This window comes from Aegilops tauschii, chromosome 5 (genome assembly GCF_002575655.3).
Source record: "Aegilops tauschii subsp. strangulata cultivar AL8/78 chromosome 5, Aet v6.0, whole genome shotgun sequence".
NCBI lineage: Eukaryota > Viridiplantae > Streptophyta > Magnoliopsida > Poales > Poaceae > Aegilops > Aegilops tauschii.
The window spans coordinates 549043255-549068629 of NC_053039.3; positions in this window are offsets into that span (position 1 = coordinate 549043255).

A 25375-nucleotide genomic window follows, 5' to 3' on the forward strand; every position below is an offset into this window, starting at 1 on the left:
ACTTTCGGGTGTTTAAATTGCAGCTTCTTCGGCAGTCCCGGAGCTTTTGCGGTGAATTTTCTCCAAACCCTGTCAGACAAAGAAAACAATTACCTGATATCAAGAAATGAACAAAGTTGCTGATATGGTGGATAATGATGGATTTAACTTACTTCTCGAGCATTTGAGTCATGTTCGCATAGTCCTGGGGATCTTTTCGTCTCGAGTCTAAGACGGTTACTACTCCCTGCTCAAGCTTAATCTCTAGGAGAATATAGTGGAAGCTGCACATGCATGCATAAGTCATCAATTACATTACCATAACCTGGACTAATAAGGGAAACCGAATATGCACAAGACAGTAACACTCACTTGATGTTGTAAGGAAAGAGTATTATATCTTTGCTTTCATTTAATACCAACGATTGTAGCAAGTTGGCCTCGGCTTCTTTGGGATGTTTTTCAACCGTATATGCATCTATGAGATTTGTGTTAATGAACCAAATATCACCGATTTGTCTTTTCTTCAATTCGGCGATCTTCAATCTACATAATATAGTGAGGATAATTATAAATACATGCAATGAAAGAGCTGACCTATATAGAGAGACTTAATGACAGAAGTACTACTACTTACAGACAGTAGCAAGTGATCGTTGTTTTATCGAGGGCCTTTTGATTGTAAAACTGGAAGAAATCCTCAAATGGAACATTCAGCAGATCAATTCCAACGAGGTCATGCTCCGGTTTAACTCTCAGCGTCAAAGTATTCATCACATCAGACTCTCTGCAGGTTTTCATGTACCAATCATGTAGTCTTCGCATCATCGTTGATAGAGATCTTTCATCTTTGATGAGAAGCTTCCCGTAATGGTATTTGTGTTCGTCGACCTCAATGATTTCATAATGTACATCGTCGGGCAGGTAATCTCCAAGATTGCTATAACCGGCCACCATCCTCGGATCATTAGCGACGATGTCTTTTGACACCTTGAGCGGGGGGCACGATTGGTTCGCTTGTTCGCCGAGCTGGGCAATTTTTCCCCCAGCTCATCATTCTTTTAACATTTGATCACTGACAGTACTTCCCGACCGCTCCGCTTCGGCATATGTCTTTGCAAGAATGCGCTCATAGTTGCCTCTCGGCGGAGACTTTGGTGGTTTTGTCAGGGCAGCCAGAGTGCGCTTTGCTTTCACCGGATCTACCTTCTCCTCCGGAGGTGGATGTTTCTTTGCTTTCACCCCTTCAAAGAAGTTTGTCACTTCGGCTCGCACGATCTTCCTGGTTTCCTCCTTGGTCCTCTCGTATGGTAACTTCTCTGGAGTCTTCAGAGAAGGACCGAATCTGTATTGCCTCCCGCCTCTGGCAGCTGTACTGCTAGACGCCGGCAGAGCAGACAGAGCGGCTGCGGCTGTCTTCTTTCCTTGCTTATGAGGCGGAGGAGAAGGACTACGACGCGCCGGAGCAGCCGCAGCGGCGGCGGGTCTCTTCCGCCCTTGCTGACGATGCGGAGAAGGAGGAGGCTGGCTGCTCTGGCGCGCCGGCGCAGGCGGAGAAGGAGGCTCGAGGGCTACACCCAGCGGGTGCGCCGACGCGCTGCGCGAGCGCCGAGCCGCGCCAGCTGTCTACGACGACCTCCGCCTCAGCTACACGAAAATCAATGTGAGCTCCTCACCCGCATATTTTTTCACCGCGAGAGCACAGATAACCCCGAGCGATGCTCGGGGGCTATCTCCGCATTTTATTATAGTTGCAGCACTATTCGCCCGGCGCCAGCCAGAGTTGGCCCGGGGGCTGGCCACTTGGCCTCAGACGTTTGTTCCCGCAGACGGCTTAGTAGCGTGCGCGGTACCAAAGGCCCACTCTTAGTCACAGACCGCAGAGCGGCTGTCCGGCTAGCAAGAGTGAACGCTGGAGGCCACCCACGCGAAAAACGTCCGGGAAGAAAAACGGTTCGGGCGACCCGGCCGTTCTATTTATGAGTATCTGCAAGGTTAAATTCGCTCCCAGAATCTGAGTATTGTACACTCCACTATGCGTCCCACTCTCAGCCACAGACCGCAGAGCGGCTGTCCGGCAAGCGAGAGCAAGCCAAAGAGTGGAGGGAACATGAAAGAGATTGAAGGGGGCTCGGACGAAACCGAGTCGGCACCCTCCGCATAAAACTTGCAGTGCTAAAAGCAATCATTTCACATATCTGCGTGGACTAACTTTGTCTTTTGCATGATCATTTCCATGAAACACCCGCCAAAAAACCTCCGCCCAACTTTGCCAAGTTGCCCGGAGGCTTGGGGGCTACTGTCGGAGTAATTGCCCACGGATACCCCAAAGACGGCGATACAATAATTCAAGACATCGGGGCTAGCAAAGCCCCTCAGTCCGACTGCCCGACTGCTCCTGCCGGCTCCCCGTCCGACTGCTCTGCCCGGCCGGCTGCCGGCTGACGACTGCGCCAACATGCCGGCTCCGACTGCAGCCCGACCCGACACTGACAAGACCCCGACGTGGTGGCCATACCGCGGACGAGACGGCTGTACCTCGACGCCATCATGTATAGTGTCACTTGTCCCCTGGCACTATTTATGAAGTGACCCAGGGGACAAGCATGACACCCCACCATACCCCCTTGCTCCCATGCCACCACATAGCTTACATGCTAAGCTAGCCATGCCTATATAAGGCACACATCCATCCATCCATCCACACACTCTCACGTATGAGCATCACACTCCCACGGCCACACATGGCCAGGCACATGTGCCACACTAGCTAGCTAGCTCTCATTGCTACTGATCTCAGATACAGCTCCAGGAGCACCGTGTACTGTCCGATGTACACCCCAGATATACTCAGACATGCAGGAGTAGGGGTATTATCTCTCCGGAGAGCCCCGAACCTGGGTAAACTAGCGCGTGCTACTCGCATACCCGCTCCCAGGCCTATCAGCAGCAGTCTTACCCTCACACTAAGCCCTTGTGGCATCTGTCGACTCACAAGCCCCCCGTGAGAATACCACGACAAGGAATTTAATTATGATAATTGCTCTTTGATAGATTGTATTTCCTGGTTGTAATCCGTGCTAAATTCTCCTCATGCTTATAGTCAAAATAAAGCTTTTACAAAACATATCATTGATGCCTTGATGCAATCTTATGAAGAAAAGCTTGAGTTGGAAGTTTTTATCCCTAGAAAACTTTATGATGAGTGTGAACCTACTATAAAAATTAAGATTAAAGATCATGAATGCTATGCTTTGTGTGATTTGGGTGCTAGTGTTTCCACGATTCCAAAAACTTTATGTGATTTGCTAGGTTTCCGTGATTTTGATGATTGCTCTCTAAACTTGCACCTTGCGGATTCCACTATTAAGAAACCTATGGGAAGAATTAATGATGTTCTTATTGTTGCAAATAGGAACTATGCGCCCGTAGATTTTATCGTTCTTGACATAGATTGCAATCCTTCATGTCCTATTATTCTTGGTAGACCTTTCCTTAGAACGATTAGTGCAATTATTGATATGAAGGAAGGGAATATTAGATTCCAATTTCCATTAAAGAAAGGCATGGAACACGTCCCTAGGAAGAAAATAAAGTTACCATATGAGTCTATCATGAGAGCCACTTATGGATTTCCTACCAAAGATGGCAATACCTAGATCTATCCTTGCTTTTATGCTTGGCTAGGGGCGTTAAACGATAGCGCTTGTTGGGAGGCAACCCAATTTTATTTTTAGTTTTTTTTCCTTTTGCTTATGTTTAGTAATAAATATTTGTTCTAGACTCTGGTTAGATGTGTTTTTATGTTTTAATTAGTTTTTGTGCCAAGTTAAACCTATAGGATCTTCTTGGATGGTAGTTATTTGATCTTGCTGTAATTTCCAGAAACTTTCTGTTCACGAAAATAATTGTTAAAAATCACCAGAACGTGATAAAATATTGATTCCAATTGCTGCTGATCAATAAACAAATTTTCTAGGTCGTCCTATTTTGGCTGATTTTTTGGAGTTCCAGAAGTTTGTGTTAGTTACAGATTACTACGGACTGTTCTGTTTTTGACAGATTATGTTTTTTGGGTGAAAGATTTGATGGATTATGGAACAAGGAGTGGCAAGAGCCTAAGCTTGGGGATGCCCATGGCACCCCCAAGATAATCTAAGGACACCAAAAAGCCAAAGCTTGGGGATGCCCCGGAAGGCATCCCCTCTTTCGTCTACTTTCATCGGTAACTTTACTTGGAGCTATATTTTTATTCACCACATGATATGTGTTTTGCTTGGAGCGTCTTTTATGATTTGTGTCTTTGTTTTTAGTTTTACACAATCATCTTTGCTGTACACACCTTTTGGGAGAGACACACATGATTCGGAAATTATTAGAATACTCTATGTTCTTCACTTATATCCTTTGAGTTATATAGTTTTGCTCTAGTACTTCACTTATATCTTTTAGAGCACGGTGGTGGATTTGTTTTATAGAACTATTGATCTCTCATGCTTCACATAGATTATTTTGAGAATCTTAAATAGCATGGCAATTTTCTTAAATAATCCTACTATGCTAGGTATTCAAGATTAGTAAAAACTTTCTTATGAGTGCTGAATACTAAGAGAAGTTTGATTCTTGATGATTGTTTTGAGATATAAAGATGGTCATATTAGAGTCATACTAGTTGAGTAGTTGTGAATTTGAGAGATACTTGTGTTAAAGTTTGTGATTCCCGTAGCATGCACGTATGGTGAACCGTTATGTGATGAAGTCGGAGCATAATTTATTTATTGAATGTCTTCCTTATGAGTGGCAGTCGGGGACGAGCGATGGTCTTTTCCTACCAATCTATCCCCCTAGGAGCATGCGCGTGATACTTTGCTTTGATAACTTGTAGATTTTTGCAATAAGTATATGAGTTCTTTATGACTAATGTTGAGTCCATGGATTATACGCACTTTCTTCCTTCCACCATTGCTAGCCTCTGTAATACCGCGCACTTTTCGCTGGTATCATACACCCACCATAAACCTTCCTCAAAACAGCCACCATACCTACCTATCATGGCATTTCCATAGCCATTCCGAGATATATTTCCATGCTACCGTTCCGTTTACTATGACACGCTCCATCATTGTCATATTGCTTTGCATGATCTTGTAGTTGAGAATGTATTTGTGGCAAAGCCACCATTCATAATTCTTTCATACATGTCACTCTTGATTCATTGCATATCCCGGTACGCCGCTGGAGGCATTCACATAGAGTCATATTTTGTTCTAAGTATTGAGTTGTAATTGCTGAAGTTGTAAGTAAATAAAAGTGTGATGATCATCATTTTTAGAGCATTGTCCCAAGTGAGGAAAGGATGATGGAGACTATGATTCCCCCACAAGTAGGGATGAGACTCCGGACGAAATAAAAAATTAAAAAAAAGGCCATAAAAAAGAGAGAAAAGGCCCAAATAAAAAAATGAGAGAAAAAGAGAGAAGGGACAATGCTACTATCCTTTTACCACACTTGTGCTTCAAAGTAGCACCATGATCTTCATGATAGAGAGTCTCCTATGATATCACTTTCATATACTAGTGGGAGCTTTTCATTATAGAACTTGGCTTGTATATTCCAATGATGGGCTTCCTCAAAATGCCCTAGGTCTTCGTGAGCAAGCGAGTTGGATGCACACCCACTTAGTTTCTTTTGTTGAGGTTTCATATACTTATAGCTCTAGTGCATCCGTTGCATGGCAATCCCTACTCTCTCACATTGATATCTATTAATGGGCATCTCCATAGCCCATTGATACGCCTAGTTGATGTGAGACTATCTTCTCCTTTTTGTCTTCTCCACAACCACCATTCTATTCCACATATAGTGCTATGTCCATGGCTCACGCTCAAGTATTACGTGAAGATTGAAAAAGTTTGAGAACACCAAAAGTATGAAACAATTGCTTGGCTTGTCATCGGGGTTGTGCATGATTAAATATTTTTTGTGGTAAAGTAGAGCATAGACAGACTATATGATTTTGTACGGATAACTTTCTTTGGCCATGTTATTTTGAGAAGACATAATTGCTTAGTTAGTATGCTTGAAGTATTATTATTTTTATGTCAATATTAAACTTTTGTCTTGAATCTTTCGGATCTGAATATTCATACCACAATTAAGAAGAATTACATTGAAATTATGCCTAGTAGCATTCCACATAAAAAATTCTGTTTTTATCATTTACCTACTCGAAGACGAGCAGGAATTAAGCTTGGGGATGCTTGATACGTCTCCAACGTATCTATAATTTTTGATTGCTCCATGCTATATTATCTTCTGTTTTGGACATTATTGGGCTTTGTTATTCACTTTTATATTATGTTTCGGACTAACCTATTAACCGGAGGCCTAGCCCAGAATTGTTGTTTTTTGCCTATTTTAGAGTTTCGCAGAAAAAGAATATCAAACGGAGTCCAAACGGAATGAAACCTTCGGGAACATGATTTTCAGAACGAACATGATCCAGGAGACTTGGACCCTACGTCAAGAAATCAAAGAGGAAGCCACGAGGTAGGGGGCGCGCCTACCCCCCCCAGGCGCGCCATCCACCCTCGTGGGCCCCACGTTGCTCCACCGACGTACTCCTTCCTCCTATATATACCTACCTACCCCCAAATGATCAGATACGGAGCCCAAAACCTAATTCCACCGCCGCAACCTTCTGTACCTACGAGATCCCATCTTGGGGCCTGTTCCGGAGCTCCGCCGGAGGGGGCATCGATCACGGAGGGCTTCTACATCAACACCATAGCCTCTCCGATGAAGTGTGAGTAGTTTACCTCAGACCTTCGGGTCCATAGTTATTAGCTAGATAGCTTCTTCACTCTTTTTCGATCTCAATACCATGTTCTCCCCTCTCTCGTGGAGATCTATTCGATGTAATCTTATTTTGCGGTGTGTTTGTTGAGACCGATGAATTGTGGGTTTATGATCAAGTTTATCTATGAACAATATTTGAATCTTCTGAATTCTTTTATGTATGATTGGTTATCTTTGCAAGTCTCTTCGAATTATCAGTTTGGTTTGGCCTACTAGATTGATCTTTCTTGCAATGGGAGAAGTGCTTAGCTTTGGGTTCAATCTTGCGGTGTCCTTTCCCAGTGACAGTAGGGGCAGCAAGGCACGTATTGTATTGTTGCCATCGAGGATAACAAGATGGTTTTTTTTTATCATATTGCATGAATTTATCCCTCTACATCATGTCATCTTGCTTAAGGCGTTACTCTGTTCTTATGAACTTAATACTCTAGATGCATGCTGGATAGCGGTCGATGTGTGGAGTAATAGTAGTAGATGCAGGCAGGAGTCGGTCTACTTGTCTCGGATGTGATGCCTATATACACGATCATACCTAGATATTCTCATAACTATGCTCAATTCTGTCAATTGCTCAACAGTAATTTGTTGACCCACCGTAAAATACTTATGCTCTTGAGAGAAGCCACTAGTGAAACCTATGGCCCCCGGGTCTAGCTTCATCATATTAATCTTTCAACACTTAGTTATTCCCGTTGCTTTTTTACTTTGCATCTTTATCATAAAAATACCAAAAATATTATCCTATCATATCTATCAGATCTCACTCTCGTTAGTGACCGTGTAGGGATTGACAACCCCTTATCGCGTTGGTTGCGAGGATGTATTTGTTTTGTGTAGGTGCGAGGGACTCGCGCGTAGCCTCCTACTGGATTGATACCTTGGTTCTCAAAACTGAGGGAAATACTTACGCTACTTTGCTGCATCACCCTTTTCTCTTGAAGGGAAAACCTACGCAGTGCTCCAGAGGTAGCAGCCAGCACAGGTGAGGCCCAGGTGAGCATCCCTCCCTCTCTGTTTTCTAATTTTGTTATGTTTTCTATTTTGCAGATTTGTTTTAATTTGGTTTTTGAAACCAAATCACTTTTAAAAATTCTAAAAATAGTTATGGGCACTAAAATTGTTATTCCAGAGGCCCTCAACTAATTTCAGAATTGCTGGGGCATTTAAAAATATTAATAGTATTTAAATGCTCCCATTCAAATACAGTATGAATTAATTCAAAAATCCAGAATGGCCTAAAAATATGTTCATCATTTTTGGAAGAGGTTTTCACCTTTGTCAGAAATCATGAACATTTTCAAAGGGCATTTTGGGTTCATTGAAAATGATTTTATGTTGAACCTATTTGATTTGATCTGGTGCTAGGGTTTGATCCATCCCCATCTCAAATTCAAAAGAATTTAAAAATGATGCAACACATGACTAGCAAGCTCAGAGCATACCAGAACTAGGGACGTGACAACTCACCCCCACTAAACAAGAATTTCATCCTGAGATTCAAGACGTGAGGTAAGAAGACAGAGGGGACATGGAACTGGCGCAAACTTCAAAATCTGTTGCATTCTTGAAGATGTTGATTTGTTGCGTCATATTGATCTTGATGTCTTTGCCTTCGAGATCTTTGTCCAACACGATGATGAAAGAAAGGAACTATATAGGAATCGATCTTCTTAATGATCGAGCAACTCAGGATCAACTCACGGGGTGAGACATAGAAACATTTCTCGAGCTGAGCGGCAAACATGCATCGGGAAGGACGGAGGAAACAATTTGACGAGGGTTTCAAAGTAGCGAGGAGAGATTGCCATGATCCCATAACGGGGCACCTTGGGAGAGGTGACTCGTGGAATTATTACTTAAGTGGCAAAAGAATTACTTTTGATATAGAAATCATCAAAATTCTCTAAACCAGCCCATGGAAAATCACAAACGACCGTTTGAAGGAGTTCGGGAGAACGGCACACTCGGGCTAGAATGGATGATGTGGACTACCTTGTTGAAGACAACACAATGGATGATTTTTGCTTATCATCGGAAATGGATGGGACTCATGGTAAGTCCACCTTTGAAGATGATCCTTGACAGCAACTGCTGAGAAGGGCAGCCCATGGAAAATTGGCACGATGAGGTGCAAGCTGGGAACAAAATGCAAATGTTGGGAATGTTCCAACCATCATATGTGCCTGAGATTCAGATCTGGTTAGAAACAGGATACTTCAGACTCACATGTCCGAAAAGAAGAGTTGCAACACAAATCGATGAGATAACGTTGCAAGACTCTCGGGAGATGAACTACGATAGCAAGCTCCAAAACATGAGCTGGTTCTGCTACATACATGTGAATACGTTGTCCAAGACAAGCATGACCACATAGTAGTCTTACAACGAAACACTACCGAGTTCTGATTGGGAACCATCATTGCAGAGAGCAAAGTCCTGCTCATGTAACTTTGGGTCCTTAAGGATTAGCACTTAAGAACTTCTTTTCCTTGAACAAATCAACCAGTGGCTTTGTGTGCTAGGGAATACGTAAGGAGTGGAGGTAATTAATGTACCAAACCATAGCATACTTCGCACGTATGCATGACTGATTTGGGATGATTCCAGGGGAACAAAACAAATCTTTCTCAAATTCATGGCGACAACTTACACCTAATGAACGTGAACTTGGAGAAAGTCACTTCTTTCACCCAAACATATACCTCATGAGTGGAACACGAAGGCAATGCTTACAAAAGTTTCCAACACTAGCTCAATGTTCAACATGAATCATGGAGGAGACAAGATGCTGCTGATGGGTTGAACAGCAACTCATCGTAATTTCCATATCACTGGAATTCCACCATTATGTGAACAATGTGATAGTATTGGTCAGACCAAAAGATGTAATGTTGTATGATCGGGGGATCAACCACGAGTAAGAAAACATTACGGATATAGTTGGTTCTGATTTGATTTGAGGATAGCCCATACTCAATCAAAGGTTGGATAAGATGATAGGTCCATTAGCTGAACACGAAGATCAATCGATGAAGATATCATCTTTCTTCAACACACACAAACACAAGGATATCCCTTTGAAAATGAACTAAATCAGGCAGCTTTTATCCTCCAACTCTCCAAGTTGTTGTTCAGCTTAACCAACTAGCTCAGGGGTACCCAACACAGATTCTTGGAGAAGGGGTGGTTACAAGGAACCAACTTGATCACGAGCTCAACATATCGGTCAGGGAATAGCCTGGTGATACTTCCGAGAAGATATTCAGAAAATCACGAACCACCGATATGTTACTAAGCTCGAGAACAATCTTTCTTTTCAGGCAAGACGATGTGGTCAAGAGAGTGATGGATTGACACAATCCTAACCCATTTGTTGGGGATATTACTGCTGGGCATAGACCGGCCAGGAGAGGCCGGGTTATCCCCATGATGAGTTATTATATTTGAAGCCCATGAAGACAAGGACTGTGGTGCTTTACGAAGGCCCAGGGCCCAAAGGCGGATTAAGGCATGTAGACATAAACCGACATTGATATGTAAACTTGTGTTGTAAGATAGATAGAGTAGAAACCAAGCCGGACACGTTTATGAGCCGGCCTCGGGATTCTGTAAACCGGCGGGCGTCAACCTATGTATATAAAGGGACTACCCGATAGCGGTTTAGGGACAAGAAACAATAACTCGAGAGCTAGGCATAGCGGATTCGCTCCCTGGTCATCGAAAACCTAGCAATTCCATAACAATTGGATTAGGCCTTTACCTTCACCGCAAGGGGCCAAACCAGTATAAACTCTGTGCGTCCTTTGTCCGCTTTAACCCCTTTAAGCTAACCCGTTGTGATGGCTCCACCACTAAGTCCTTTTGCTAGGACATCTGCCGTGACAAAACCACGACAGTTGGCACCCACCGCGGGGCTATCGCACGATGGTTTTGAGTTCTTAGAGGGCAGCTTCGAAGGGCTCAAGGGGTATGTTGTGGCCCGGATGACCAAGATTCGTCGTGGCAAGCTCTACATCGACGACGCAGGATGGGGCCCTGAGGCCGGCTCAATTGAGTACGGGTATTGGGTCCCCTTCAGCGGCATTCATGTGTTCATTGGCAAGATTGGTGAACCGGGCCCTGAGCCGGACATCTGCGCCGACATCGTCAAAACGGCTCAGCGTGCGAGATCCGCCCGGGTTAAGCCAGCCATGAAGCGTGCCTTCGTGGGAGTCATCCACGGAGTGGAATCTGAGGATAGATCGGAATCTGGTGGTGAAACCGTCGTTTACTCCGGAGACGAGTCATCTACTAGAGAGACCGAGTCATTGTATCAGTTGCAGGATGGCCGGTTCAGGGGCTGCTCCGATGGCGACAGTATTCCGGATCCCTTTGATCCGCCAAGCCGAGTTGCGATCTTCATGGCCGGTACACAGTCAACGCCGCAATCTTCGACCGCCGCAGCGATGATCTTCGGTTCAGCAGCGGCGACAGCAGCTGGGGCAGGAGGCCCTTGATACGTCTCCAACGTATCTATAATTTTTTATTGCTTCATACTTTCTTATATTCTGTTTTGGATGATTAATGGGCTTTGTTATACACTTCTATATTATTTTTGGGACTAACCTATTAACCGGAGGCCCAGCCCAAATTGCTGTTTTTTTTGCCTATTTCAGAGTTTCGCAGAAAAAGAATATCAAACGGAGTCCAAATGGAATGAAACCTTCGGGAACGTGATTTTCGGAACAAACGTGATCCAGAGGACTTGGAGTCTACGTCAAGAAATCAACCAGGAGAGCACGAGGCAGGGGGGCGCGCCTACTTCCGCTAGGCGCGCCCTCCACCCTCGTGGGGCCCACGTTGCTCCACCGACGTACTTCTTCCTCCTATATATACCTACGTACCCCCAAACCAACAGAAGCATCCACGAAAACCTAATTCCACCGCCGCAACCTTCTGTACCCGTGAGATCCCATCTTGGGGCCTTTTCCGGCGTCCTGCCGGAGGGGGCATTGATCACGGAGGGCTTCTACATCAACACCATAGCCTCTCCGATGATGTGTAAGTAGTTTACCTCAGACCTTCGGGTCCATAGTTATTAGCTAGATGGCTTCTTCTCTCTCTTTGGATCTCAATACAAAGTTCTCCATGATTCTCGTGGAGATCTATTCGATGTAATCTTCTTTTGCGGTGTGTTTGTTGAGATCGATGAATTGTGGGTTTATGATCAAGTTTATCTATGAACAATATTTGAATCTTCTCAGAATTCTTTTATGTATGGTTGGTTATCTTTGCAAGTCTCTTCGAATTATCAATTTGGTTTGGCCTACTAGATTGATTTTTCTTGCAATGCATGGGAGAAGTGCTTAGCTTTGGGTTCAATCTTGCGTGTCCTTTCCCAGTGACAGCAGGGGCAGCAAGGCACGTATTGTATTATTGCCATCGAGGATAACAAGATGGGGTTTATATCATATTGCATGAGTTTATCCCTCTACATCATGTCATCTTACTTAAAGCATTACTCTGTTCTTAGGAACTTAATACTCTAGATGCATTCTGGATAGCGGTCCATGTGTGGAGTAATAGTAGTAGATGCAGGCAGGAGTCGGTCTACTTGTCACGGACGTGATGCCTATATACATGATCATACCTAGATATTCTCATAACTATGCTCAATTCTGTCAATTGCTCAACAGTAATTTGTTCACCCACCGTAATACTTATGCTCTTGAGAGAAGCCACTAGTGAAACCTATGGCCCCCGGGTCTATTTTCCATCATATTAATCTTCCAACACTTAGCTATTTTTATTGCCTTTTATTTTACTTTGCATCTTTATTATAAAAATACCAAAAATATTATCTTATTATATCTATCAGATCCCACTTTCGTAAGTGACCGTGATGGGATTGACAACCCCTTTATTGCATTGGTTGCGAGGTTTTTATTTGTTTGTGTAGGTGCGAGGGACTTGGGCATGTCCTCCTACTGGATTGATACCTTGGTTCTCAAAAACTGAGGGAAATACTTACGCTACTTTACTGCATCACCCTTTCCTCTTCAGGGGAAAACCAACGCAGTGCTCAAGAGGTAGCAAGAAGGATTTCTGGCGCCGTTGCCGGGGAGTCTACGCAAAAGTCAACATACCAAGTACCCATCACAAACTCTTATCTCCCGCATTAGATTATTTTCCATTTGCCTCTCATTTTCCTCTCCCCCACTTCACCCTTGCCGTTTTATTCGCCCTCTCTTTTCCGTTTGCCTCTTTTTCTCTTGCTTAGTCATTATGGCTAGTCCTTTATCTACTCCTTTATCTCCCGAGAATGAATTTCTTAATTTTAAACAAAGGGAGGGAGCAAATCTAAAAGATGCTTGGTACAAAATTTGCAATGCGCAAAATACATCTAGTAGGAAGCAATCTACTTCCGTTCTTCTTCGCAATTTTTATGTAGGCATCACGCCTTGGAATAGATACATTCTAGATACCATTACCGGAGGAAATTTCTTGGGTAGCCATACTTTTGATTCTTATAATGCTATGATAGATTTGTTTGGCCCACCACCTCTTTTGGTTAATGGAACTATGTTAACTTTGGAGCATGTGATGCAAAGACTTGAAATTATTGAAAATAAAGTTGGTACCGTAGAGTTAATTGAAAATTTGGATACAAAGATCCACAACCAAATTACCCAATATGGATCTAAGGTAGGATTCACTTTGAAATTTTTTAAAGAGAAGGAACCCATGGTTAATGAAAGAATAAATCAAGATTCCACTAGAATCGATAAACTTGAGAGTATCATTACCAACTTGGGAACCACTATTTCTTCCGTAAAGAACACTTCGAATCCTCCTACCAAAATTTCCAAGCTTATGTATGTTCCTAAAAATAAGGGTGAATCCTCTAGTAAGGAAACTGCGCATCTCAAATCAATAAGTGTTCGTCCCAATCTTTTTGCTATCATTAAGGAACCATTTGCTACAAATGATTTTTTTGATTTCGCGCCTAGAAGCTTGGTAATTGATAGAAAGAAAGAAACTCCTAAGGGCTATAGGTGTTTTATTGAAGAATTTCCTACCAAAGATGGCAATACCTAGATATATCCTTGCTTTTATGCCTAGCTAGGGGCGTTAAACGATAGCGCTTGTTGGGAGGCAACCCAATTTTATTTTAGTTTTTTGCTTTTTGCTTCTGTTTAGGAATAAATCTTTGATCTAGCCTCTGGTTAGGTTTTTTTATGTTTTAATTAGTGATTGTGCCAAGTTAAACCTATAGGATCTTCTTGGATGATAGTTATTTGATCTTGCTGAAAATTCCAGAAACTTTCTGTTCAGGAAAACAATTGTTAAAAATCACCAGAACGTGATAAAATACTGATTCCAATTGCTGCTGATCAATAAACAAATTTTCTAGGTTTTCCTATTTTGGTAGATATTTTTGAGTCCAGAAGTTTGTGTTAGTTACAGATTACTACAGACTGTTCTGTTTTTGACAGATTCTGTTTTTCGAGTGTTGTGTGCTTATTTTGATGAATCTATGGCTAGTAAAATTTATAAACCATAGAGAAGTTCGAATACAGTAGGTTTAACACCAATATAAATAAAGAATGAGTTCATTACAGTACCTTGAAGTGGTGTTTTGTTTTCTTTCGCTAACGGAGCTCACGAGATTTTCTGTTAAGTTTTGTGTTGTGAAGTTTTCAAGTTTTGGGTAAAAGATTTGATGGATTATGGAACAAGGAGTGGCAAGAGCCTAAGCTTGGGGATGCCCATGGCACCCCGAAATAATCTAAGGACAGCAGAAAGCCGAAGCTTGGGGATGCCCCGGAAGGCATCCCCTCTTTCGTCTACTTCCATCGGTAAGTTTACTTGGAGGTATATTTTAATTCACCACATGATATGTCTTTTACTTGGAGCGTCTTGTATGATTTGAGTATTTGCTTTTTAGTTTACCACAATCATCTTTTCTGTACACACCTTTTGAGAGAGACACACATGATGCGGAATTTATTAGAATACTCTATGCGCTTCGCTTATATCTTTTGAGCTATATAGTTTTTGCTCTAGTGCTTCACTTATATCTTTTAGAGCATGGCGGTTGTTTTGTTTTATAGAAACTATTATTCTCTCATTGTCGGAGTGCTGGGCCATGGGTAGGCTAACCCTAGACCCAAAACCTTTCAAGACATCAGGGCAGGCGGCGCCCCTCAAGGCGCTAAGACGAAATGCCGCCTTCTGGTGGCCGGTTGGAGGAATAGCCGGCTGCCCGAAGACGGCTGAGTCCCAAAAACCGGCATCAAGGCGAGCCGACTCCTAGTGGGCGGCTTCCAGAGAAGCCGGCTCCTAACAGCCGGCCCGTGGCGCCAACGAAGCCTGCGCCCTCATCAAGAAAGACAAGACAGGGAGTGGCTACAGCGTAGCCCATCCCCCCCCCCTCGACCTAGGGACGGGCGTGGCCACAGTGCACCATACCAACGGAGATCTCCACCCGGCGCGACACTGTTGCCACTCCGCCCCTAAAGTCACCACAAGCAGGCAGAGCCCTGCTCCCACGATGGCTTGTCGGTACGGCCCAAGGACGACGGGCCCCACCGATCAGCGAGAGCCCGGAAGATGGCTAGAGCCCCACCAGTCGGACCCGAGGGAGATCGGCCCCCAGCAATCGGCCCGCCCCTTCCTCGGGGCCCACTCGCCATTAACCAGAGGAGACGCGGTGTGGCTACAGTAATCGCCCACCGGGCGGCGGGGCTGTAGCCACGCTCACCTGATCGAGCCAGCGTCATTAGCCTCACGGCTACAGTGATCTGCAGCCGACAAGACCCGCGAGCGGCGGAGGCGGCCTGTTGGCTTAGCACCAGACCAGTCGGCGGGGCCCACCAAGCGGCGGGCCCCAGCAGCCGGCGGAGAAGCCGGCCACCAGAGAGACTGACAGCCGGGTCCTACGCCCGGTCGGATTACCATTACACCCCTGGGGGGTAGGCCTATATAAACCCCCCAGGGCACCCATGCAAAGGGTGCCCAACCTGTTAGAACTAGACCAACCCATAGAGAAAGGAGAGAGCCGGCCTTGCCTTCTGCTACCTCTAGCTTACAGCTCAAGGAGCACCTTTGTATTCACTTGTGCCTTAGTGATCATGCGGAGACCCCACAGAGCAGGACTAGGGGTGTTATCTCCTAGGAGAGCCCCGAACCTGGGTAAAGTACGCCGGCGTTCGTGCTACGCCTCATCCCGCTTCCAGGCACCGGTGACGTTCTACTCACTCCCACCATGATAAGCCATCCATTGGCATATGTCGCACCCAACCCCCGACATTCGGCGCCCACCGTGGGGCGAGGTGCACCATCGTCCGGAGACCTGTTCTGGATGGGAATCCTTTTCCTCCCTAGCGAGCGCAGCCAGCCCGGCATGCCAAACGGAGTCTGCGCCGACGCGCTGCACGGCGCGGAGATCACCTGTGCGGCGAGCTGCCTCGCTGACCTTGTTGGCGAGGTTTGCCTCTCCGACGAGCCCGCGTCTGATGCGTGCACCGACGGCCCCGAGAGCCGCCTCGTGAGCCTCCTCGATCAGCTCCACGTCACCAGTGAGCCTGCTGCGGACTTGGAATCTGTTGGCTCCACCGACCCAATGCTTGTCGACTCCGACACTGCGTCACTTGATGTGTTCCCCACCAACGTGGTGGTCTACGACGAGCCGCCTCCTTGCGCGGAGAGCGGCGAAAGCACCGTCACGGAGGTGCTTGTCATCGGCTACAGCGAGCACTCCGGCGGAGGTGCTCATGACCCGCTCGACGTGGCACTGCAAGACCTGACGGCGCCCATCCCAGAAGATGCCGACGCCGAGATGATGGAAGCACGCCGCATCCAGCTCGTCGAGGGCGCCAAGAAGCTGGCCAGCATGAGACGCCTGTCGGAAGCCTATCAGCGCGAGATGGACCACGCTGTGGGTGGCACGCCGGCTCCCGATGGGCCCAGCCGCCTTAGCACGGTCCAGCAGCGCGGCGTGGCCATCGCCAACCTGTTCGGGGTGGATCGCCCCATCTACGCCACGCCCGCGGAAAATATCCGGGCTGCCCAGGCGGCAGCAGAAGAGCTGGACAAGTTCGAGGGCGAAGAACGTCGCCAGATGGCGGAGCACGTCCAGCGGCTCCTCGACGCGGCTGCCGAGCAGCACGAGGCCGGCTGCCGCACTGAGGCGCCACACCGGCAAAACGACAATCTGCCTCCCCTCCGAGATCAAGGCGCGACATCCCGGACGCCGACTGGTGGCGTCCGTGGAAGAAGAGACAAGGAGCCGGCTGCCAGCCGCAGCTGGACTCGCGTCACCATTGAGCGCGACCAAGACGGCCGCCCGAGAGCAGTGGAACGACGGGATGACTGTCCGCCTCCTCCCCCTTGCAGGGAAAGGTGCGTCTCCCCGCCACCTGTTGAACACCCGATACTCGGCGACCGACTTGGCCGCCGAGGAGTCGGAGAGAACGATGACCGCCACCAGATCGACCGTCTCCACCGATCCCTGGCGCTAGAAGAGGAAGATGAGTTGGGTCCGCCTTGTTTCGGCCCCCGCATTCGAGACGAGCCCTTCCCCAAAGGGTTCATGCTCCCAAGAGACACACCCAAATAAACCTGCTCCGTGAAGCCGAAGGACTGTCTGGTCGACTACTCCACGGCCGTCAGCATAGCAAACGGCAACAAGCGCGTTGCTGTGAAGTACGTTCCGCTCATGCTCCAGGGCACGGCCCGGATATGGCTGAACAGTCTGAAGCCCCGCAGCATCAACAGCTGGGTTGACTTCACCGAAGCCTTCATCCGCAACTTCACTAGCACGTATAAGCGGTCGCCCAAGCCCCGCCAGCTCTCCTTGTGCGTACAAGACCTCAACGAGTCGACTCGCGACTACCTCACGCGTTGGGCCGAGCTCCGCAACTCTTGCGAGGGCGTGCACGAGGTGCAGGACATCGAATACTTCACCGCTGGGTGCCGAGAGGGCACCCTCCTCAAGCAACGACTCCTCTGCGATGAGCCGGCGACCCTTGACGAGCTGCTGATCATAGCAGACAAATACGCCACGGCCGGCTCCTCCATGAAGGCAGAAATCCAAGTTGATGCGTCTGGCAAAGTGGCCCCGCAAGCTCCTCGAACCCCGGCTAGCGACACCAGTCGGCGCCAGCAACCAAGTGACAACAAGTGCAAGGCCATGCAGCCGGCTTCCGAAAGCCAGCAGGTGGCAACAGTCGAAGACCAGCAGCCGGAAGGGCAGCCTCCATCCAAGCGCCAGAAGGGCGGCAAGCCCAATTGGCTGCCTGCTTTCTCGTATGAGCAGACTCTTGACGCACCCTGCAAGTTCCACAGTGGTGCGAAGCCGTCCAACCATACCACTCGCAAATGCCATTGGCTCACCAGGATCGCCAAGGGAGACGGCCTTCTGCCTCCTCCGCCTGCGGGGCAGCCGCCTCCTCCTCCCCCCAGCAGCCGGCGGTTCGACCAGTCGGAGCCATACAAGACGAGTACCCTGAACAGCACGGAGCTTATGTCGTGTTCACCAGCGTGGCCGACGATAAGCATAGCAGACGACAACGATAACAAGAAGTAAATGCAGTAGCATCAGAGTCCAAACGGAATGAAACCATCGGGAACGTGATTTTCGGAACAAACGTGATCCAGAGGACTTCGAGTCTACGTCAAGAAATCAACCAAGAGAGCACGAGGCAGGGGGGCGCGCCTACCCCCTGGGCGCGCCCTCCACCCTTGTGGGGCCCACGTTGCTCCACCGACGTACTTCTTCCTCCTATATATACCTACGTACCCCCAAACCAACAAAGGCATCCACGAAAACCTAATTCCACCACCGCAACCTTCTGTACCCATGAGATCCCATCTTGGGGCCTTTTCTGGTGTCCTGCCGGAGGGGCATTGATCACGGAGGGGTTCTACATCAACACCATAGCCTCTCCGATGATGTGTGAGTAGTTTACCTCAGACCTTCGGGTCCATAGTTATTAGCTAGATGGCTTCTTCTCTCTCTTTGGATCACAATACAAAGTTCTCCATGATTCTCGTGGTGATCTATTCGATGTCATCTTCTTTTGCGGTGTGTTTGTTGAGAACGATGAATTGTGGGTTTATGATCAAGTTTATCTATGAACAATATTTGAATCTTCTCTGAATTCTTTTATGTATGATTGGTTATCTTTGCAAGTCTCTTCGAATTATCAGTTTGGTTTGGCCTACTAGATTGATCTTTCTTGCAATGGGAGAAGTGCTTAGCTTTGGCTTCAATCTTGCGTGTCCTTTCCCAGTGACAGCAGGGGCAGCAAGGCACATATTGTATTGTTGCCATCGAGGATAACAAGATGGGGTTTATATCATATTGTATGAGTTTATCCCTCTACATCATGTCATCTTACTTAAAGTACTCTATTCTTATGAACTTAATATTCTAGATGCATGCTGGATAGCGATCGATGTGTGGAGTAATAATAGTAGATGCAGGCAGGAGTCGGTCTATATACATGATCATACCTAGATATTCTCATAACTATGCTCAATTATGTCAATTACTCAACAGTAATTTGTTCACCCACCGTCATACTTATGCTCTTGAGAGAAGCCACTAGTGAAACCTATGGCCCCCGGGTCTATTTTCCATCATATTAATCTTCCAGCACTTAGCTATTTTTATTGCCTTTTATTTTACTTTGCATCTTTATTATAAAAATACAAAAAATATTATCTTATCATATCTATCATATCTCACTTTCGTAAGTGACCGTGAAAGGATTGACAACCCCTTTATTGCGTTGGTTGCGAGGTTTCTATTTGTTTGTGTAGGTGCGAGGGACTTGGGCATGGCCTCCTACTGGATTGATACCTTGGTTCTCAAAAACTGAGGGAAATACTTACGGTACTTTACTGCATCACCCTTTCCTCTTCAAGGGAAAACCAATGCAGTGCTCAAGAGGTAGCAGCCCTCCGCCACCGCCGGTTCAGGTTTTGTCCGATTTATTCGACACCTTGGCAGCACTGGTAGCGGCTGAAGTCAGCCCGGCGAATCAGGACCAGCACAATGCAAAAGTGGCGAAGGTGAAGGATCAGATAGCACAAGCCAAGGTGGACCTGGCCGCAGAAAACTCCAGGATGATGGCAAGGCAAGCCGAGTTAGATGCACAGTCTTATCGGCTTATGTTGGATCAGAACGCATCGAATGACATAATGAGGAGAAGTTACTGATCTCACTTGCCTCCGGTTTACGAAGCCAGGAATCTCTTCAACACGCCAGGAGCAGGAACCAGCAACCAGCCAGTGGTAAACTGGGTTGAAGCACGTGGAACGGGGACGCCAGTTCAGCCGCACACAGTGGATCCGCCACCTCAGAATACTCCAACCCAACACGTGCCAACGCCTTCGGGTCATTACTCCACATGGGTCAAATCTGGTCAACTGGGGGTTAAACCCAGTCAACCCGCCGGTGTTTAGCCGCCGGCGAGGCCGAACGCGGCGGAGGGGCTCGGGATCATCGCTCCGGCGACCATTTGGGCGGCGGAAACCACCTACGCGAAGCCCAGGCTCGCGCGCATCCAACGGAATATGCGGGAGGCCGTGGGGTGGTCGGAGCTCGCCGGAGCAGAGCTCGCGGCGGCGGCCGGAGCACGGCCAGGTGCGGGCGGGGTGCTGCGGTGCACGGCAAGAGCTGCGGAGGGCTTCTACGGCCTCCCGGCGTCACCAGGAGCACGGTGACGCGCGCGGTTGCGAGCTGCAGTGTCTAGAGCGACGGCGGCGACAAGAACGGCGGCGAGGTGCTGCGGCCATCTACAAAACAACGGCTGTGGCGAGCGGCAAGCCACGGGGTTAGGGGCAAAACATGCAGGAGCTCATGGTGGTTCGGAAGGGCAGCTTAGCAGGCTCGGGGACGCGCTGAGGTCGACGGGGCAGCGAAGGCGATCTCCGGCGGCCGGAGGTGAAGACGACGGCGATGGCGGCTCTCCAGGGGTTCCCGCGTCACGTGGATCGACGGATAGGTAGCAGGCGACGGCGCGGAGCTCGTAGACTCGAGGGAGGGGCGAGCGGACGGCGGGGTGCGCGTCCGCGGTGAGCTCCGGCGATGGCAGCGCTCCGGCTGTCGCGGGAGAGGGTGACAGAGGCAGGGAGGAGGACGGGAGAGAGTGAGAGAGGCCTGGGGGTTGCGTGGTGACGTTTGGGATGGCCAGGGCGTCGAGGGAGAGGCCAGGCAGGCAGGAGGTGTGGCGCCTCGCACGCGTGTGCACTGTCGGGCCTCTGCCTACTGACAGAGGTTAGGCATGATTGGCACTGAGCCGGGTGGGCTGGGCCAGCATAGGTGAGGCCCAGGTGAGCATCCCTCCTGTTGGGGATATTACCACTGGGCGTAAACCGGCCAGGAGAGGCCGGGTTAACTTCATAAGTAGTTCATCTGTATCTGAAGCCCATGAAGACAGACGGTGACGCTTCATGAAGGCCCAGGGCCCAAAGCCGGTTTAAGGCTTGTAGACACAAACCGGCATTGAGATGTAAATTTGTGTTGTAAGATATGCGTAGCAGAGACCGAGCCGGACACGATGATGAGCCGTCCTCGGAGTCTATAAACCGACGGGCGTCAACCCATGTATATAAGGGGACGACCCGGTGGCGGTTCAGGACAACAGACAACAACTCGAGACTCAGGCAAAGCGGATTCGCTCCCTGGTCATCAAAACCCCATCAATTCCATCACAACTAGACGTGGGCTTTTACCTTCATCGAAGGGGCTGAACTAGTATATAACTCTCTTGCGTCCCTTGCCCGCTTTAACCCCTTCAAGCTAACCCGTAGCGATGGCTCCACGACTAAGTCCTTTCTCTAGGACATCTGCCGTGACAAAACCACGACAGTTGGCGCCCACCGTGGGGAAGTCGCACGATGGTTTCAAGTTCTTGGAGGGCAACTTCGAAGGACTCAAGGGTTACACTGTGGGCCGGATGACCAAGAGTCGTCGTGGCAAGCTCTACATCGACGATGCAGGCTGGGGCCCCGAGGCCGGCTCAATCGAGTACGGGTACCGGGTCCCCTTTGGTAGCATACACGTTTTCATTGGCAAGATCAGCGAACCGGGCCCTGAGCCGGACATCTGCACCGACCTCGTCGAAACGGCCCAGTGTGCGAGATCTGGCCGGGTCAAGCCTGTCATGAAGCGTGCCTTCGTGGGAGTTATCCATGGAGGTGAATCTGAGGATAGATCGGAATCTGGTGGTGAGACCGTCGTTTATTCCGGCGACGAGTCATCGACTGGAGAGACCGAGTCGTTATATCAGTTACAAGATGGCCGGATTGGGGGCTGTTCCGATGGCGACAGTATTCCGGACCCCTTTGATCTGCCAAACCGGGTGGCGATCTTCATGGCCGGCACGCAACTGGCGCTCCACTCTTGGACCGCAGCGGCGATGATTTCCGGATCAGCAGCGGCTGGGACAGGAGGCCCTGTGCGACCGCCAGCTCAGGTTCTATCTGATTTGTTTGATGTGTTGGCAACGCTGATGGCGGAGGTTAACCCGGCGGATCAGGATGCACACAATGCGGAAGTCACGAAAGTGAAAGATCAGATCACCCAGGCAAAGGCCGACTTAGCAGCTGAGGATACCAGGATAGCCGCGGAGCGGTCCGCTTTGGATGCACAAGCTTACCGGATTATGCTGGATCAGAGTGCGTCAAACGAAGTCCTGAGGAGGAGGCACTGATCTCGCCTGCCGCCGGTTTATGAAGCTAGAAATCTCTTTAACACCCCAGGAGCAGGAACCAGCAATCCGCCGGTGGTAAACCGGGCAGAGGCACCCGGAGCTGGGGCGCCGGTTCAGCCACGTTTGGTGGATCCGCCTCGTCAGAACAATGTTGTGGTACCTCATGTCCCCACACCACCGGGTCATTACTCTAACCCAATGGACAACATTGTCGCTGCCGCTTCACGGCTGGCGGCCATCCCGATCGAAGGCGATTCTCCAGCAGCGGTCGAGACGCGTCGGGTTAAGGAGCTTCTTTAGACAGCCTTGATTCAACAGGAGGCTTATTCATATAGTCACGATCGGGTTCATTCCACCCCCGTCCAAGCCGGAGTTACAGCAGGCGTATGGATGAACCGGCAGTGTCCAGCAATGCGCGGAACCGTGATCCGCCCCGTGGCCATAACCCGGCGGGTGGTGCCGGTGATGCTCAGGATGTGGTGGACCGGGCTCGGGCACGCAGAGAGGCCGAGTTAGCGGCGCAACATGAGGCCCATCAGCTTACTCCGGTTCGTCCAACCACATCGGTGGAACCAGGAGTTACCTCTAGTTCCTTGGGAGTGCCATGTCTTCTCCCAGCGCTGCGCAATGTGCACCCTGCCCAAGGATTTCAAGGGCCCGCGCAAGGTGCCGAATTACACCGCCGATTTGTCCCCTGAAACATGGGTTGAAAGCTACGAGATGGCCGTGGAGATGCTGGACGTGGATGATGCGGCATGTGCGAAGTACTTCACCATGATGCTAGAAGGAACGTCCCGCACTTGGCTAAAGAGTTTACCGGCTAATTCTATCAGGTCATGGGCTGAGTTGAGAGCCTGGTTTGTTCAGAATTTCAAGGATACATGCAAGCAGCCCATGTCAATTGTGGACTTAGCTGCCTGTGTCCAGGAGGAAGGAGAGTTAACAACCCATTGGGTGCGCCGGGTTTCGGAGATTTTGCATTCATCAGGCCGCATCAACGCTGACACCGCAGTTTTAACATTGGAAGGCAATTGCCGGTTTCAACACTTGAAGTTGAAGTTGGGACGGCTCAAACGTCATTGTAATGACATGAGAACCCTCATGGCTGCACCGGTGAAGTATGCCGACTCTGATAGTACCAAGGATCCCGAGTCTGACGATGATAGGACAGGGAAGGGAAAGAAGAGCGGCAACGCCAAGGGGCGGCACCACAACCCGGCGGATCAAGGAAACGGTGGCAAGCGTAAAGCGGACCACGATTTAGACTTTGTGGCTAACACCAATACGCACGACAAGGGCCAGCAGCGTAAGGGTAAACCGCCCCGGCGGAAATGGAATGCCGAATCCTAATCCGGACCGTTTGTCGTATCTGTTGAACCAGCCCTGTGCAAAGCATGGGACGAAGGAGGAACCATCTACACACCTCTGGAAAGATTGTTATATCATGCAAGAGTTCAAAAATTCTGATTCTTCCAGTTCGGACTCTGGCTCTCATGGGCTGGGTTATGGCAGAGGAAATTCCGTTTCGGGATTCCATGGCAATCAAGGTGGACATAACAATCAAAGTAATCAAGGTAACCAAGGTGGCTATAATCATCAGGGCAATCAGCAGCAGCAGCAGCAGTCGGGTTACCAGAGCAACCCGAAGCAGTTGAATAGCGGACAATATCATGTCTTCACCACTAGCTTGGACAAGCGCGATCAGAAGCTTCATAAAAGGATGGTGAATGCCGTTGAACCGGCGGTGCCCCGTTATTTGCGCTAGTCTGTGCAGTCCATTGTGTGGAGTAGAGACGATCATCCACCCCGGGTTGATAATCCGGGTCATCTGGCTCTGGTGGTCGCACCTCAGGTGGGAGGTTATAAGTTCACTAAGGTACTCATGGATGGAGGGAGTAGTATTGATATCCTTTATTATGAAACTTTCCGTCGCATGGGGCTAACAGATAAAAATCTTAAACCGTCCAATAGGGTGTTCCATGGTGTGGTGCCTGGTAAGTCGGCATATCCTGTTGGTAAGATAGCTCTGGAGGTGGCTTTTGGAGATGAGCATGACTCGAGATCAGAAACCTTGACCTTTGAAGTGGTCAAAATCAGAAGCCCGTATCATGCCCTATTTGGACGGCCAGCTTATGCCAAGTTTATGGCACTGCCTTGTTATATCTATCTACAGCTCAAGATGCCGGGTCACAAGGGAACTATAACCGTGCATGGAAGCTCCAAGATTGCTCTAGAGTGTGAAGAAGGTGATGCGGCTTATGCTAAGTCGGTTTGTGCAACAGAAGAGTTGAAGTTTTACAAGGACAATGTTGATCCAGCAGATATGACTTCGTTGAAGAAACCAACTACGGAGCATGATCCGGCCCTGAAGTTTAAATCGGCTGATGAGACTAAACTTGTTGACTTCGTACCTGGTGATTCGTCCAAGTAGTTTAGCATCAGCGCTAACTTGGATCTGAAATAGGAAAGCGCGCTCATCGAGTTCATCCGTGAGAATCGGGACATCTTTGCATGGAAGCCTTCTGACATGCCTGGTGTACCGAGAGAACTCGCTGAGCACACTCTCAATGTTGATCCTAAGTATAAACCGGTCAAGTAGTTTCTCCGTCGGTTCAATGAAGAAAGACACAAAGCTATTGGGGAAGAAGTAGCCAGGCTCTTGGCGGCTGGATTTATCATTGAAGTATTCCATCCTGAGTGGTTGGCTAATCCGGTGCCGGTCCTCAAGAAGAATGGCACTTGGCGTATGTGTGTGGATTACACAGATCTCAACAAAGCTTGTCCAGCAGATCCTTTTGACCTCCCCCGTATTGATCAAATTATTGATGCTACGG